Source organism: Tinamus guttatus, unplaced genomic scaffold (assembly GCF_059628265.1).
Source record: "Tinamus guttatus ecotype Peru unplaced genomic scaffold, ASM5962826v1 Tinamus_guttatus_pri_ptg000069l, whole genome shotgun sequence".
Classification (NCBI taxonomy): domain Eukaryota; kingdom Metazoa; phylum Chordata; class Aves; order Tinamiformes; family Tinamidae; genus Tinamus; species Tinamus guttatus.
The window spans coordinates 140001-157268 of record NW_028288603.1 but is presented as its reverse complement, the minus strand read 5'-3'; positions in this window follow the sequence as shown (position 1 = coordinate 157268).

The following is a 17268-nucleotide window of genomic DNA, read 5'->3' as shown; positions in this document are numbered from 1 at the left end:
TTTTTGGAAAAAAGAGGGGGAGATGTTGGGGCCTTAGTAAGAATATATAGGAAAGCAGAGTTTGTGGGGAACTGGACCGACGCCTAGCAACCGAACACCTGGAGGAGAACCAATCAGCTGGGAGCCTGTAGCCAATGAGGGCTGCTCCTCAGCGCATGCCCACCTGCATGGGTATAAAGCCCTGCTACAGACAACAGCAGGGTGGAGTTGACTTCACTTCCCATAGAGGTGTTGTTCTCTCCAGCTTGTGGAGAAGGCTTCGGCACTCGCCACAAGTTAAACCACCTTCATATTAAAGTCCTGCTCACTCTGATTTGTGGAGTGAGCCTCAACATTCGAGTGACCCTCGACACCTGAGGATTCTGAATTATGCGTATTAAATTGTATATTTCTTTCTGCAGCTTTGGACTCCATGATTTTGGCACTGACATTGTTCCTCGCAGCCTTTCATTCCTTCCTTCGCCTCTGCCTCAAAACCTTGAAATTGGTATGTCATTTGCCATAATGGAGTCTTTATTTTGTGTAAGGTTCTGGTTGTATAATATAAAAGAAACTAGTAAAGATTCCCAGTTTACCAGATTTCCAACTCAACCAGAAAGGCTGTGTTGCCAGAAAAAGCCCATTTTGCCGTTATTTGCACTTTCTGTTTCCCGTAGGAAACAGGAAAGCTTGGCTATGGCTAACAATTCTGGACTATTATAATTAATTATTTTTAAATAATAAATTGTTCCATAGGTATATTTTACTCATGGAAGGATGCCCATGAGCTGTGAAAAGAGGATTGTGCTCCAAGGGTTCTGAGAGCTCCATGTAAGAAGTGAGTGATAAAAAAGATGAATTCATTTTAAGAGGCAACTTGAAAATATTCTGCAGAGGTGTAATGTTCACATGCCGGAGTAAATATCACAGAGCATCTTTGCCTTCTGAAACGTAACTGCTGTCATAATGACCATCTGCTGGCTGTAGGTTTCAACATTCCCTGACCTATGACATTTATGACAAATTACGCACCAAAGTGCTAGCGACGGCTTGTTAAAATGAGGCCTGAGGCCCACAGGTTTTCAACCCCTTTTGTCTTTAAAAGCATGGGTTAAATGGGAACAAGAAGTAGTTTGGACAGAAAACAGACATGGCAACGGCTAAAAGGATATGAAATCCTAATCCTCTAACCCTTTGACTTTTGCAGCTTGCTGCGCAGCAATGTGCTTTCAACCATTAAACTATCTTAACCTTCTGAAGAGTCAAATCAGTTCAAATTGACTGAAAATTTGCACATCACCAAACAAGCCTTGATTGGTTCCTATTTGAAAATTGCATGAAAGACAACCATTTAGTGTAATATATTTTAACCAACAAAATACGTTTTACAGTCACCTTTAGCACAGGTGAAGAAACACTTTTCAAAGTTACAAAGTTAGTCTAGCTATAAACCACACTGGTGTCAGTTGGATTTAGATCTCTAGATTTTCTTCAGGGCTAGCTAATAAGTACAGGCATTTTAAAAACATTTCCATTCCTTTTAACTCCTTGTTTACAATATTTGCCAAGAAAGATTCAAATCTTTAGGCAAAAAAGTGGGCAAAAACATGTATGCAAACAGGGGCATTGAAAGGATGTGGTCTAACACAAGTGAAAGAGTATTTCATTGCACACATGGATCAGGGATGTAAATATTCTGATATTCTGGCATAATTTGTGGACAGAGTGGACTGCTTACACATTTTGTATCATATATTGCTTCTAGCGTTGTATATCTCATATTATTCTGTGCTAAAATTTAAACAAGATAACAAGATGCAAGCTGCAAACCTGAAGAAGAAACTAAAGCATACTAAAGAACAATAGTATCCTGGGAAAATTATACTATTTTATCTAATCAGGGTGAAGTCTCCTAAATTCTAGAAAGCACTAGAAGATAGTTAACTACCCTCATCCAATAAAAAATATATACAAACAATGTAACCTTCACCCCAATTAAAAACATAAAAACATAAAAACTAGCTATACAGGCATATTATATTTGTAACACAGAGTACGCACTAAAAAAAGCATGCACTTTGTGTTTTTCCAAAAAATCTTAATTGAATCAACAAGATAATTCAGTTAAAAAAATCTCAAAAATGAATAGTTCAGATGAAGGTAAACAAACACGTATATACCCATACATATATATATATATATATCAGGTTGAAGAAACCACCAATATTCAATATTTAAAAATTTCCAGCTTTTCTATCTACTGTTTGCTCCTTTTTCAAAAGTCCCTTTTACACTGTATCTCAAGACATTTATATTGGCCTTTGAAAAAGAAAAACACATATATATTCCACAATTATGTTACACAATGGTATTTAGTCAAATCACTGGAGCAGTTAAATATCATGGGAATGAATGCATATAAAACCAGCTTCATCACCAGAACCCTCCTGATATTGTAACATAATTGCATAAAGTTAAAAATGGAAAGCTAAATGAACAAAATTTAACAAAAGCATGCTGGCAACTTAACACTTCTTCTAAACCTTGCTCCCCACATCAGTTATCTGCATTTTGTTCCTCTCATCATCTTCAAAAAGGAAGTCTCCTAATCTGGTACCAAATCTGTGGTATCTTTAGGAAAGATCAGGCTGCTACAATTGACTTTGTCTTATACTAAATCTAGACCCTCAGCTTCTCCTTTGACAAAATAATTCTGTCCTGAAGTGAATGAAAAGCACCAAAATAGCTGCTGGCAGAAAGGAGTTTATTTTTAGTCACCTGCCCACCAGAGAATCAAAAACGGCTGTCAACTCAGCTAGTAGGGAAAAAGGTCATAAATGTAAGGAAAAGGTGCATGTAAAAACAAGGAAGCAAAAGATCACAATGGATATGTAAAATTCATAACTCAGGCAAAAATTTAAGGAAGTATAAAAATCACTCTTTCTGCACTTATAAATTAAAGGCTTTGTTTAAACTGGATAGGCTTTTGATTTGTTTCTGTTAGAAAAATACCAAATATCATCATAATCTCCATAAGGCTTCAGTAAGCTTAATTTTCTGCCACATTGATTTACATGGAAGGAAATTCAGGAACATACAACTTAGCTAATACCTTCTAAACTGTTACCTGTGAAGATATATGGAATCACTCACTGTAAATAAAGTAGCTTACATGTAAAATATCCCTGATATACTCTTATCTAACTTTGAAAATGTTGATAAGATTGTACATTACTTAGCTGCCTGACACAGGCCTATAAAGTTTCCTTCAGATTTCCATTCCACATCAGCATAACAGGAAGACTCTACAGGGATGGCTTGTTCCTTTGTCCCAGAAGAAAATGAGAAAAAAAGGAAAAGAGGAGAAACTTAAACCAGGATAACATAAAACTCAGCGACCTCAAGCATTCCTGTGGGGAAAAGATTATTTTATTTTTTATTCTTGTACTGTCAGATTTTACATCCCACACAAGGGCTCTCTTCCTTTACTGAAATAATTAATTGTGCTCTGGAGTTGGGAGACTGACTCAAACTGTATTTAAGATGGAGAGGAGAAGACAACAAACCTTAATTCCACGATTATTCATTTCTGCAAATGAGACTGAGACCCTGACCCATTTTGAATAATTAGGAAATCAGTCTTGAGCTCATGTCCCACATTTGCAAGCAGAAGTGGTGACCACCAGCTCCTGACTGTTCAAAGAGTTTTCTGTTCATTTTGATCATAAACTACACCAGGAGACTGAGAAATTTTTCATATTGAACTTGCTGTGTCCTGCCTCTCTGCCATATCTCACAGATTTGGTTTTGGTGAACTGACACTTTTAAAGGCAGAAAAATCCTTGCCTAGGCTTTCTCTTGACCGACAGATATGTAGTGCTGAGTTTGGAGAGACTTTAATCAAATGTAATTTTACTTCTGAATTCATTATAGAGCTTTTCATATGCTTAGGCAGAAAAACGAGGCCAAAAAAAATTATTTTCCAGAACAGTACACCAACAGATGAAATGGCTTCAGCTCCTTTGTCACCTCATACAGGTATCTCTTATCTGACCCCTATATACTGACTATGAGAAGTCATGAAACTATACAGGAAGAATAGGTCCAGACACTGCACAAAGACGTCAGGGCAAAGAATCTCTAATTCCTCTATCAGAGCCCACACCAAACCCATTATACTACTGAAACTTCTACTCTTCTTTCATTGAAAAGCATGGGATATGGATTATATATAGAACTGGCTTTCTATATCAACCTACATCCTGTGGGCTGTTCTGAATTATCTTGTAACGAAAGTGGGAGGATGCAGAGAGAATGAAAAAGTTACATTTTTCTTTTCTGTGCATTCCTTAAAAGATAAACATAATACCATTAAATAGAAAATGTAAAATATGCAGGCTATTCATGAAGATTCATGCAAAAGATGAAGCGTCTTTCTATTTAATGTGAGAGCAATAGTCCTCTAAATGTTGTGCTTACAGTACTAATTATGAGTTACGCACCTCAGTTCAAACTACAGCAATACATTATGTCATCAGGGTCAATACAAATCCTGTATTAAACGAAAATACTGATATTGGTAATCATGATTTTGAATAATTGTTTTTGCCAAAACAGATTAATCCTTTAAAATATTAATGAGATTTTTTCATGAAATTATGCTCTCTCTAAACAAGTTGGAGAACTTCCTCTCAAGAAGTTACCTTAATAACACTACTGATTTCAATCTTTCAATGACTGTATAATTTATCACAAGTGATTTTTGCAGCTTTTCGTTTATGAATTTGAAGCTATCATGGTCCTTCCCTCATAAATTGGCTGTAATCTAGTAAAAACATCATAGCAACTCTGTGCCAAGGGTCCTACCTCCAAATAACAGCAGTAAAATATTCACTTTGGATGGTTATGTGGAGGTCAGAGACACCAAAAACTCTTCCATGTTTGAAGCTCTTCAATTAGATTTGTAAGAGCAGCTTAGCCCTTCCTGTACACACCAGGATGCTTGTATTCAAAGAGAATTCAATAGAACAAAAGATAGGCTATGTCACAGCTACTGCCTTTTCTTGGGTTTGCTGTACCTGACAGAGAACAGCCTTAAGTTTCAGATGTGTGAATGAACTACTGCAGAAAGCCACTGAGTCCATATAGGCTGCTACAGCTTTTCCCCCCTTACCCATTTGAGCAGTAGCTCCCATACTATAAGGGAAACTCCTGAGACTTTTACTGCTCTCATCAGGGTCTATGCATCTCAGAAGTCTCTGCAGACAGAGGTTCTTTGTTTCTGCAAAGCTTTTTAGAACAGAAAGGATTTGGTTATCTTCTTGCTATAATGAAACTGATAAATTACAAGTCATGCCAAGCAGGAAATATCAAAGAAAGAAATGCTTTTATAAAAATCCCTTACATATAAGTGGTAGGCACAGCTCAGCTGTGGTAGGCTTTCCTCTTCATTACTAGACCTATTTTGCTCACACCACTGATGGAGCTGGAAAGCAGTAGGGATCAAGCAAGACCAAATGCTTGTGGTATGGACTTTCCTATTTATCTTTGAAGGAGACATTAGGTAATCTATGTTCTAATGGAAGTGGCTCAAAACCAGTAGTTTTCTCAGAAAAAAAGAAAAAATTTTCAGAGAGCAAAGTGTGTAATGGCCTGTTCTGGGCAATTTGCTCTCAGAGACAACAACTCTAAGTGATGATCCAGCCAAAAAGAACTACCTATGCTAACATTACTTGAAAGGTCCAAATTATATAACACAGGAAACATGAAATAAAGGCAGAATACACAGATAACACATCATTATGATGGTCTAAAGCAATAGCTCATATGAATGGATAATGTTTTCTTACAACTATAAAGATATACTTATCGGAAATTACAATATACATATTTAGAATGATGGCTTACCAGGAGATGCCAGCACTATTCACATTTATGGATAAAAGCCAAGGAAGAACTTCATGGGTTCCCTCTACCTAATCTCCTTATCTCTATGAAAAAATAAAAGGAAGTTTTTTTTGCACTTTCTCCCAGTAATGATAGTAAATTTACTTAAATACTGTTGACGCCATAGCTATGAATAACTGGTATCAACATATGCTTGAAAATCATATGATAAGGAAAGAACAAATACCCTATCATCTTTGTATTAAAAAAAAAAAAGTAGCAAACATAGGGACAAGTTGTACATCAGGGATCTAAATTTATGCTCTACTCAGGTCACAAAATTACTGAAAATAGTAGAGAGACATTACATGAAATCTTAGTTGCCAATTATTTCAGATTATTGCTAAAGGTATATGCAAAACAATTTTTGCATGGATATTTTTATAAACTAGATGCTGTTTTATATTTACTTCTAGAATTACTGCAACAAACAGTTTTCAAAACCAATGCTTATTTTTGCAATTAAGACTATTCTGACACCAGCTATTATACTTCAATTCTTTTGGTGACATTATATTCTCTTGTGCAGTCATTTTTTCCTAAAATCTTGATCTGCATCCACAGAAAGCCTGTAACTCTCACCGAAAACAGCACAAGACAAAAAGAGTCCTCAAAGTATTTCTACAGCATGATCCTACCTTTCACTAATACAGTAAACTGTTTTTTTTTTTCTCAATTATTTTTACAATGTTATGCTTCATAGATCACTTCTCATGCAGCTAATCCATAGGGATGTGGGTCAGATCCATGGACTCCAAGACTTACTTTAGTTGGGTTTTATCAGCACTCTTTCTGTAAAACTTTGTCTGTGATATCTCCCCCGTACTGGTCTCAGGATGCTGGCATAAATGACTTACATTTTCCGGGGAATAACAGAAGATGCTAGTTACCTGGCCAAGGGCTCTATCAGTGAGAAGCTTCTTGACTCTAGGACTGGTCAGGGTGGGAAACTCTGTTCTGGATGAATCTGCAGATATTGGATCTGGAAAAAAGTTTTACAACAGTTTGCATTTTTAAGTGACAGTGGTTTCTTAAAGCAGATCTGTTCATGCAAGAGAGTTGGGAAGAGATACATAAAGCCCCAAAAGAATCCACAATGTGTGGGCAGCTGACATGACCCTTTAAGGACACTTCCCCCTGTCCCACCCCCCGTCACAGACCATGGTGAACTAAGGCTTTCGGAGATTATTTCAGTGTTAAAGTCAGATTCCTTTACATTTTCAACATACAGAAGAATTAAGGAGAAGGAAAATAAGTAGCTGAAATACCACTTGTTGCATCTTTTGCATGTATGGAAAGGAGAATGCAGGATGTGGGGATGGTCAGGGTAACTGATATGGGAAAGTAAAAGAAATTATGAATTGTGCAAGTGGAGAAGATACCACTGGAGATCTTTATATCCAATTCAGGTTCTGCATGGCACACGGACCTTACGCTACTCAAACAGGGGAAGTTCCCATTGGACAGAGCTCTTCTCCCTCTATAAGGGGCTGAATAAAATAAACAGTAAAGAAAGACACAAAAAACATAAAACTTTGATTCAGATAGCAGAATGGTATGGTGGACTTAAGAGGGGAAAAAGATTCTATAATATAAAGCCTTGGAACAATCCTTTAGGCAACCATTTAGGAAAAATAAAACAAAACTGAAGAACAGAACTGCCTAAATGACAATTAAATTTTCCACTGCCATGGCAAACATATGAAAACTGGACACCTGTTTAGCTTACATGCTTTAGATATCTCTAAAGTAAAAATAAATACTAATAAAAATAATATTAAGCACCACATTTAAGCACTTAGCCAGAAACCACTGGTTGATCTTAATGGCAACTGAGTAATATCCAAGAATAATAAAAGATATCCTAAACATGCGTAAACACACACACATAGGTGTTGAGATTTATATCTGTCAGTCCACTGTGGTGTGAAATTAAAAATAGATTGTTAATATAGTTAGGTATTACTTAGGTGCATTAGAGACAAAAGAATTATGACCTTTTTGCTTGTATAGGGCTATGCTCATTTTTCATATCTCTAATAAGGGCCTCAATTTTCATACCTATTATACTTCATCACTATAATTAACAAAGTTTCCTCATCATCTTCATCTTCTGGAATTCATAATGAAATACAGGATCATCTGAAGCTCTAATTCATTCATTCGGATGCTTACCTGGTCAGCTAAAACCATCTAATTGATGTTCTGCAGCTCATGTGAACGGAGTGTTGATGAAACTCAGATATACTCCTTAATTTCTGGTCAGTGTCAATATTTGAATGGCATAAAAATCATTAAAAAATCTTATTAAAACATTAGTATAGTCTCTATTTTTTTGAGCCAACCTTTTTTCTCTTTGAAATATCTGATCAATACGTCTAAGCCTTTCCCAAGGGTCTTTGATTTCTTCTGTCTCAAATAGCCAAGCTAGCAGCTACCTTCCTTGCAATTTGCAGTCCATTACTTTTGAAGAGCAGTGACAATTAAAGGAAGCATCTATAATGCCTTGCTGTACAAGGTGTAATATTGGAATATTCGATACTTTTCCCTCAAAACTTGCTTATTTTGTCATGTGATTACTTAATTATTTTATTTTCCTAACGAAGCCTCTGGTTTGTCCACTAGAAAAATACAAGCAGGACTGCAAAATGCTAAGCCCTGATATTTCTGCTTATTTTTAAATCTGATATTTATGTTTATTTCACATTTGGGACTCACAAATCCTGCAAAAAATAGTCTAGGCAGCTCCAACATGCCCCACTGCAGTAACCTGGGGAAAGCGCTGTTGTTTACTTAGCATAAATAAAGGAGAGCTGAGAACAGGACCCCATCATTCCTGCCGCTCTCTGAGCTTTCCAACAACAGCTTCATTTCCACTTCCATTGGAATTATCTTACAATAGTACATTTCCTATGGATAACCACAGAGCCACAACAGAAAGATGAAAGCTTTGCTCTGTAGGAGCTGGTCAGGACAAATCAAGCTTGTCAATCTGGCAATACCAGAAGCTACTGGCATGACTCCCAATGCTAAAGAATTGCTTCATCGGTAGCTTCAGTGGGGTCATAGCTTCTTCACTTACAGCCCGTATGGGCTTTTCTGATAAACAAAGGCTTCATCACAAAAAATGACCGTTCACCAGAACCAAAATGCTCCAAAGCAGAATGTTAACTTTCAATGCATTTATAAAACCTCTCTCAGCATTAACTTCTTACTCGGTTTACAAAAGCTCTCTTCCCCAGGAGGCTGGAGAAGGTGGGAACCCTCTGTCAAGAGGCTCTGTTAGATTCATGGAAACAGAACCTTGTTGTTCGTTTAGCAACACCACAAGCACAGCATTGCTGCTTGAACTGTGAAGCTGCATGATTTAGCCATTTAAGGTAATTTTTTAGACATATCTAGGTTGCCTAGGATGCTATATTTTATTATTATTTTTAGTCTGTGTAGAGTCAGCAATACATTCTGTTGAGAATGTACAACTGCAAACATTGCAACATTTTACAATAGAAATTACCTGATGGTACTATTTGTGTAAAATAACACCTACCCTACCTATACTCTTTATTTCTTGAGTTTATGTATTTATATACTCAAAAAAAAAAAAAAGTGTGTGTGTGGGGGGGCAATTATGCTTAAAGTTACTTGACATAACATATTGTTCTACTATGATTCAGTTGCTTACAATTTTAATAAATTTTAACCATTTTGGCTGAAATCTTCCAGGCTGGTTCTTATGCCTCAGGATATAACTTTATATAAAGTACCTGCCAAAATGATGTAGCTATTTTTCATGAGGCTAGGAAACACATATGATTTTATATTGTTGAAGTATTCTGGCAATGCTTTCTCTGAGGATTAGTACCTTGAAACAGGACATGGAAACTGTGACCCAGTGGGACAAGAAATTAACTGCTGTCAGAAAAAGGAATAGTGAAATTAAATGAAAGCTGGAGAGACAGGGGATAACAGAGGTGGACAGATGAGAAGACAAAAAACGAGGAGTGAAAACTCAAACAGGTGAGTGGATGTGAGTTCAAGGAGGGAGGAAGCCAAGAGGACAAGTGGATGGTTGAGCACAGTTGGGGCATATCCATATGAGAGAGAACGGAGGCCGACTGAAGAAAAAAGACTGGGATTAGGTGAGAGATGGACTCAGAGGAAGAGCCCAAGGCTAAGAATATAACTATGTAGACAGGGCAATGGAGAATGAAAGAGATGAGGAGATGAGACAGTCTGGCAGTGACAAGGAGGAGGAGGAAGACAGCCATATCCTCCTTCCAAAAAAAAAGAAAGACCAGCAGCCTTGCCTTGCTTTTTGCACTGTTTCAGCTGGAGAGTAATTACACACCATTGCTGTCAGTTAACAACAGGTATAAACCTGTGAGCTCTAAAATTTCCACTCCTGCTTAAGTATAAAGATACATTAAAAGATATATGCATAGACAGTTTCTAGATTTTCAGCTTGATTTTTTTTGTTAAAATTTAAAAAGCTGAATAAAAATTCAGCTGAAAAGTTGAATAAAAATCCATATAAAAATATTATGATCACAAATTTATGCATGAAGTAAAATAATAAAGGTCGTATACAGAATTGCAACACATCCGGTGCCTAAGTATACCTAATGATATAATCTTTAATTGTATAACCATATATCCCTTCCTTCCCCACTCCAAGAGCTTTCTTGGTTTATGAAACAAAGGAATCTTGTAGCTTGTTACCCCATGAGTTATAAGGAAAAATAAGGGATTAGGTATTTCACTGGAAAGTATGATTTTCAGGTATAATGGGCCCACCACACTCTCCATGGACTGTGAGAAAAACATACCAAACAGCCCATATAATCCTTAACTCATTAGTTTTACTGACAATTAAGGAAATTAAGGAGCTGCAGATATGACAGTCTTGTACAAATCATTTACAGTCTTTTATTTTATCAGCATTCCTTCCAAAATTAGTGAAAATCAGCGCAGTAAGTCTCTATTGATTCCATTAGGGAAGGGAAAACTATCCAAACTGTAGTTTAACCTAGAATGTAAAATCAAAAGTTCTGTGAAATGAGCTTGTGATATCACAGGCAGACATGTCACCTGACATTATTCTCACTTTATCTTATGAAAAAGGCTGGGACTTCTACCTTCTTCTCTTTTTTTTTTTTTCCAGTGCTTTGGTATTTTACAAAAAATCTTGCCAACAAGGCAGCAAGTAGCATGGCTGCACGTATACCCATGAGGCTCTATTACCAAGACCTAAAAAGGTCTATTCCTATAGTGAAGGCTGGTGAAATTAGAACAATACAACACCCTCTCTATTTCACAGTAATTAAAATGTTAATTTGCAGAGAAGTTTTGCCACTTTTCTTAAAAGCTTTGAATTTGAACATGTAAATATCAGATTTTGAAAGCTGGCAGCCTCACAGTGGGATACAAAATCTGCGAGCTTGGATAATGCCTTTAAAACACTCAGAAGCAACAACAAAATACGTTTTTGGACATGCCAGAAGGAGTTAACTGTGATTAATTGCTTTTTACTCCAATTCATTTTACGATTAAGATTTCTGACTCAAGGAATTGTCAGTATAAAACAATATATCAAAGTTTAAATATCAGTAATAAAACAGTACAGGAAGATATTCTGCAACTACTTAGAACTGAAAGCATTTTATTGAAAAAGGCCTTGTTTTATTTGGCAGCCTTCCATGACCTCCTACTGTTGACAAAACTAGCAGCAATTCCTATTTGAAGTGCACCAGAAGATGATCCTGCTCAGCAGAGGCTGCTGCTTTACAGCATTTACAGGATTTATCTCTAAATTAATATTTTCATCGAACACTCTCACTATACACCTTACATAATCTTTAAATTATAGGAAAATGCTAGAAGGGTGTTCGGAGAGTTGGCTGCTGAAGTAATGCTAGAGATTTATGGCTCTCTGAAGTCGACATTTGTGACTGACCTACAGTGCACCAGGGTTGCTATTTCCCTTTCCTGATTCATGATAAGTGCAGCTGTCTCCAAATAAGCCTCCAGAGCCCATTAATGCCCAGTTCATTCCCTCATGGTAAATATGCACATTTCCAGCTTCCCTTTTTAATGCTCTTTTGCTGTTAAGTTGAATAGTAAATTAGCTTTCCAATTCTTTTTTTCTCCTTTAAAATAAATTTTTTCAAGTATCAAGGCAGGACAAGCTTTAAGGATTCCAGTACAAATATTTACGTTTGTGTCCAAACAGGTATTAAAAAGTAGCTTCTCATACACCAAAAACTGTAAAATTCTGTTGTACTCAGTTGATGGATTTTTAATCTCTCTTAGCGTGGTCCCCAAGCTTCCTTGCGTTTGTTGTGTGAAGCACGCACAAGATACAACTAATTAACAAAATCATTTGCAGGATGCTATGAAGACAAATATTAAAAGGAAGAAGGACGCACCTTTTTTAAATGTCAAAAAAGCCAACATGCTTGCCTTCCCTGCCGCAATTTGCTTTTCATTAATAAAATATACACTGCTTTCCACTTGGAAAATATACTAGCAGTGACCGGTTCAGCACAAAGCAGCAGCTCTTTGGAGATGGAGCTGTCGGAGAAGCGGCAGCAACAGGGTTTTGGTGCCACTTCCTGGCCTGTCAGACATGAGGCGCGCGCGTGGCTCAGGGTGCGAGGACATGCCCCACACCTGTGTGCATCGCTGCCAACTCGTGATGCTTCTGGAACGTGCCGCGCTCCGGGCACTGGCGTCGCAATGGAGCTGGTGGGGGCGGCAGGTTTCACGTGTCATCAGCGTCTGGCCTTGCTGCAGTCCTAACAATCCTGCTAAAATAACCTGTTATTTTGGCCATTTAGTATTGATGGGCATTAAATTAAAGGCTAGATAGATGGGTGATGTTCAGCTGATTGCTCTCTGCGACTTGGTAGTACAAAACCAGAATTAAAAGGTCTGCTAATAGACTAACAGCCTTTGTTCAGCCCAAACACATTCCTGTGAGCATAGGTTTTAAAATAACATCAAGAGCACCCTGCAAATGGGTGACAAGCCATTTGGAGGGCATTTTAGCTAGGAATCAATTTCTTTAACAGAATTATTTGTTTGGAGTTATAGAATACACAATAATTCACAAAGCAAAAATGATAACTTAAGTTTTACCTTTTTCCTCACTAATATGTTACAAACTCTTTTGTGTTCAGTGTTTCTCATACAAGCAAAATGGTCTTAAATGGTCTTAGCTTACAAGCTGGAAAAAAAAAAAAAAAACCCTTCACGAGTACTTGGACCATAGTTTTTATATTAGGAGATTAGAGAGACAACAGCCATAAAACCTTTCTAGATTATTTCTGACTTCTCCAGGGCTCTCAGAGCCAGAGTTCTGGTTTGGGGCACGGCTGTATAATAGTTATATTATCTTTCACTCACTAAAGCTATTTGATTTTTACAGTTAATCTTATTCACACAGTGAAAAGGTACTGACTTCTTCAGTAGGATGCATGAAGAATACAGAAGTATCAATTCTGTCAATAATTCAAATATTTGAAGGGATTTATATTTTCCTTGAATCTACAAGGCATGCTGAATTGTTCTTCTTAACATATTTTTTCACTATAAATCATACTTTACACTTCTATTTTTTCACAAAAGATATCTCTCAGAACATATTAAACATGGATTAATAATTTGGAATAATTTTTTTTCTGTAGTCAATATATGGTTGATTACCACTAATTAAAGAATATAGTTGATGATCTTCATAAAAATCAGGCTTAAACAAAACCTACATCTGTTGCGACTTTTATAATGGGCAGCCCACTACAGGATTAATCGATTCTAATCTAGATGGGCCTTTTTAGGGACCTTAGACCTGTATGGCCTCATTAAGTCAGGCGGTACGTGACAGTTCAGAGGTTTCTTAAGCCAGTCGTAACCTGCATAAACAGACTTCTGTGCCAGCCTGGGAGGCACACTGTTATCAGAGCAGAATTTCTATCTTCCTTCTGGAGTAGCTAGATACAGCAAAACTAAAATGCATCTGTTCTGCTGTCCTCTTGGAGCTTTAGGAAATTGCATACAAAACTTACAGGATTATCTCTATAATTTTTTCCAGCACCATGCAAAATATATCAGGTACTCTGGAAGCACATAGGAAAAGATACAAATGACAAAAATTAAGGAGAAAAAGAAATACTTATAATCTAAATGGAGTAGCTGAAGAATACACTAGCTTATGCTTGGCCCCCAGAATTGCCTTGCTGCATAGGCAACATTAGGTCTTTTTTTTTTTTTTTCCCTCACTCTCTCTATTTGCCTTTATTTTTTTTCCCTCTTCCTTTCCACATTTTTATTTCCAACCAAAAATAAACCTCAAGTTTCACACAGCAGGCTTGATACCCTCTGTAAACATACTATGTTGCTACAAAGAACAACTGTTAGTTGTCAAAAGGATAACAAAATGAGTTACCAGGTGTTAACACTGTCAGCCCCTGCACGGCTAGTCCAGGAAACCACTCAAATGAGCCTAAATCTCTTGATTGCCAAGCATATGAGCACGCTATAAGCTACATTTGCTCAAGATTTACAATTTTTTTCCTACCTCAAAAAAAAAAAAAAATCCATGGGATTCTAGAAAACAAAAGGAAGATCCTCGACACAAGGTAATCAGGTTGTTCCCTGATGAATAGCAAGAAGTGCAAACCAGAAATTGCACAGGGCCAGGTTTGGCTATGGAGCGACACATCACCACCAAATGACTTTTAAAAGTGCAACTCCTGCAACATCCTATTTTCATGATAAATTACTCTAGTGCCCTGCAGTGGAATTCCTGATGGACAGACAATAGCAACCTTTCCTGGGCACAAAGGTTTATTTCAACTCTGTCCTAAATTTGGTGACAAAATAAGATGAATCTAAAAAAACCTTACCTTCTGACTGCCTTTGCATCTGATGATCCATGCTCTGAGCTTTTGAACTCAACTACAAGTGACTCTGAAATGATCTTGCACTCTGATGAGGTAAACGTAATAAACTTTTACTAAATTAAATATAACAGGTTATGCCAGTGGAGATTAAAGGCCATAGGAAGTCTGTGAGAAGCCACAAGACTGCTAAATGTGCGATAATATTTGAATTTTGTAGCTCAGACTTATCTGTTTGTAGTTATGGATAGGCAATAATTCAGTAATTACTTCAATTAAAATAAATAGAAAGGTCATGTCTTACCCAGTATAATCAAGTACATTAGACGCTCCTGGACAGGAAACATAAAACAAAAAGGAAAACCGAGGCTGACCTGAAACTCTCCAATTTTTTTTTTTTTTTTTAGTTTAGAATGCAGAAACTTATGAAGTTTATGGTGTGGAACATGCTATCGCATTAATAGACAGCTACTGAAAGTACTAGAACTCTTCATTACTACTGGAGTTGTGTATTTAAAAGAAAAAAAAAGAAATATCTTTCTATCTTTCTGAGTTTGTGGCCCCTGCAGAGTCTTAAAACAAACAACAACAACAAGAAAGGACCTAACAAGGTCATATGCTAAAATTTTGATCAAGTTTTGGATTTTACCTCTAAATCTGAACTTTTTTGTGGTAAAATATTTCTTTCAGCATTAAAAGAACTGTCAACAATTTGTATTTCTGAATTAGAATGGATAATTAAGAATGTTACTACCAACTTCTGCCTGCCTAAAAGAAAGCACAAGGACTGCTTCTTTCATGGTAACATACATCTTCCCATTGACAAAATGCAAGTCCTTTCTAGCTTTCAGTTCACTGATGTAAAACAACAGTATACATGTTAATGGGGTATTTCAAAGCTTGATATTGAATATAAATTGAATATATATCCTGAAAATAGGTTATCAGTCAAGAAGAGAAGTCCACAAAAAGCATTTGTGTGCATCGAATCCAAAAATGAAATAAATGATTTGGCTATCTAGACCAAAGTTCTTATTACATTTCTAGAAGAAAAAATATGCATTTTGAAACTCGACTCTGTTAGGAACTAGTACCCTATTGCAAATTACAGAAAGAGAAGAAAAAGCAAAACCAATCTTCCTCCTGCGACTCTATAGGAGTTACATATAACATGGACACTAATTATCTCTTTTTTTTCTTTTATTATGTTTGAAAAAATATTCCCTCCAGTGAACTCTTCATTACCTCTTTACTAATTTCCAAGTTGAATAAACGTACAAAAATTCTGAAGAATTGGGGTTATACTCAAAACACATTATGCACATATAACTCCTCTGAAATCGAATAACCTCTCTATAGTAACCTGCGACCTTGGAACTGAATTAAGCCTTCCTGTTTAAAACACACTGAAAATGTTATTACTTTTGAAACAAAGCTAAGAAATCATTCTGTTTTCTACAATCTAGCAGGTTAAACTTTTTTAGGTTGAAAAAATGAATTAAGGGATGCAATGTTGATGTTGAAATGAAAAAAAAAAAGATTTTTAAAGTATATCTTTACTAAAAGTATTTTCATTCAATTTACTTTGAAAAGCCTTCATTCTAAAATCTAAACTTAGGGGACTAAGCTACTTAGAAATTTTCTTTAATGTAAAAGCATATACACTATATTTGTTCTTGTAATTCTCTTTCTTGGATTTCTTTACCAGTTCACAATTTTATCAGCAGCAAGCTGACCCATTTGAAAACTTGTGAACATATTATATTTTACAAAAGAGATAACTATGATGTTTTTATTTTGCACAAAGTTAATGAAAGGAAATGTTTTTATGGAAGATATCAACATATCCTAAAGACTATTATATCTGTGATAAGTATACCTAGATCAGCTAGTACAAATCAACATTCTGACTTACATTTTTATATGCCAGATTAGTCTTTATATTTGTTTTGATAGAAAAGCAGGCAACAGCCTATTTCACGGACAATAAATCCAAGATAGTAATGAGGAGATAGTATTGCCTCAGCTAACTGCACACAGGTTGGAGGGTCACATACTTGACATAGATCTGGTATGGCCCTTAATGAATCTATATACTTGATTAGAATTACTGTCTTTTATAGCACTAAATAGCTTTGTACAGAAAACTAGTTCATTTTGAGTAGAGTTGAGAGAATTATTCTGTTATAATGGAAATAATCTTTAGGAATGTTAGAAAGTTCTAGATTTCTTGTGAATTACTTCAAATAACTTCCTATGCAAAAAGCTCAGAGATTCTTCAATTCTCAGTGTAGAGATATCCGTCCTGATTGCACATACCAGCTGTCAGTTTTCCAAGATATTGTTTCTTTTCCAATGTATTTGTCTCCACCTTCCAATTCCACAGTTTTATTCTCTCGTTTTCACTTGTCTATTCAGTAAATGTTATTTTCCCATCACCAAATGC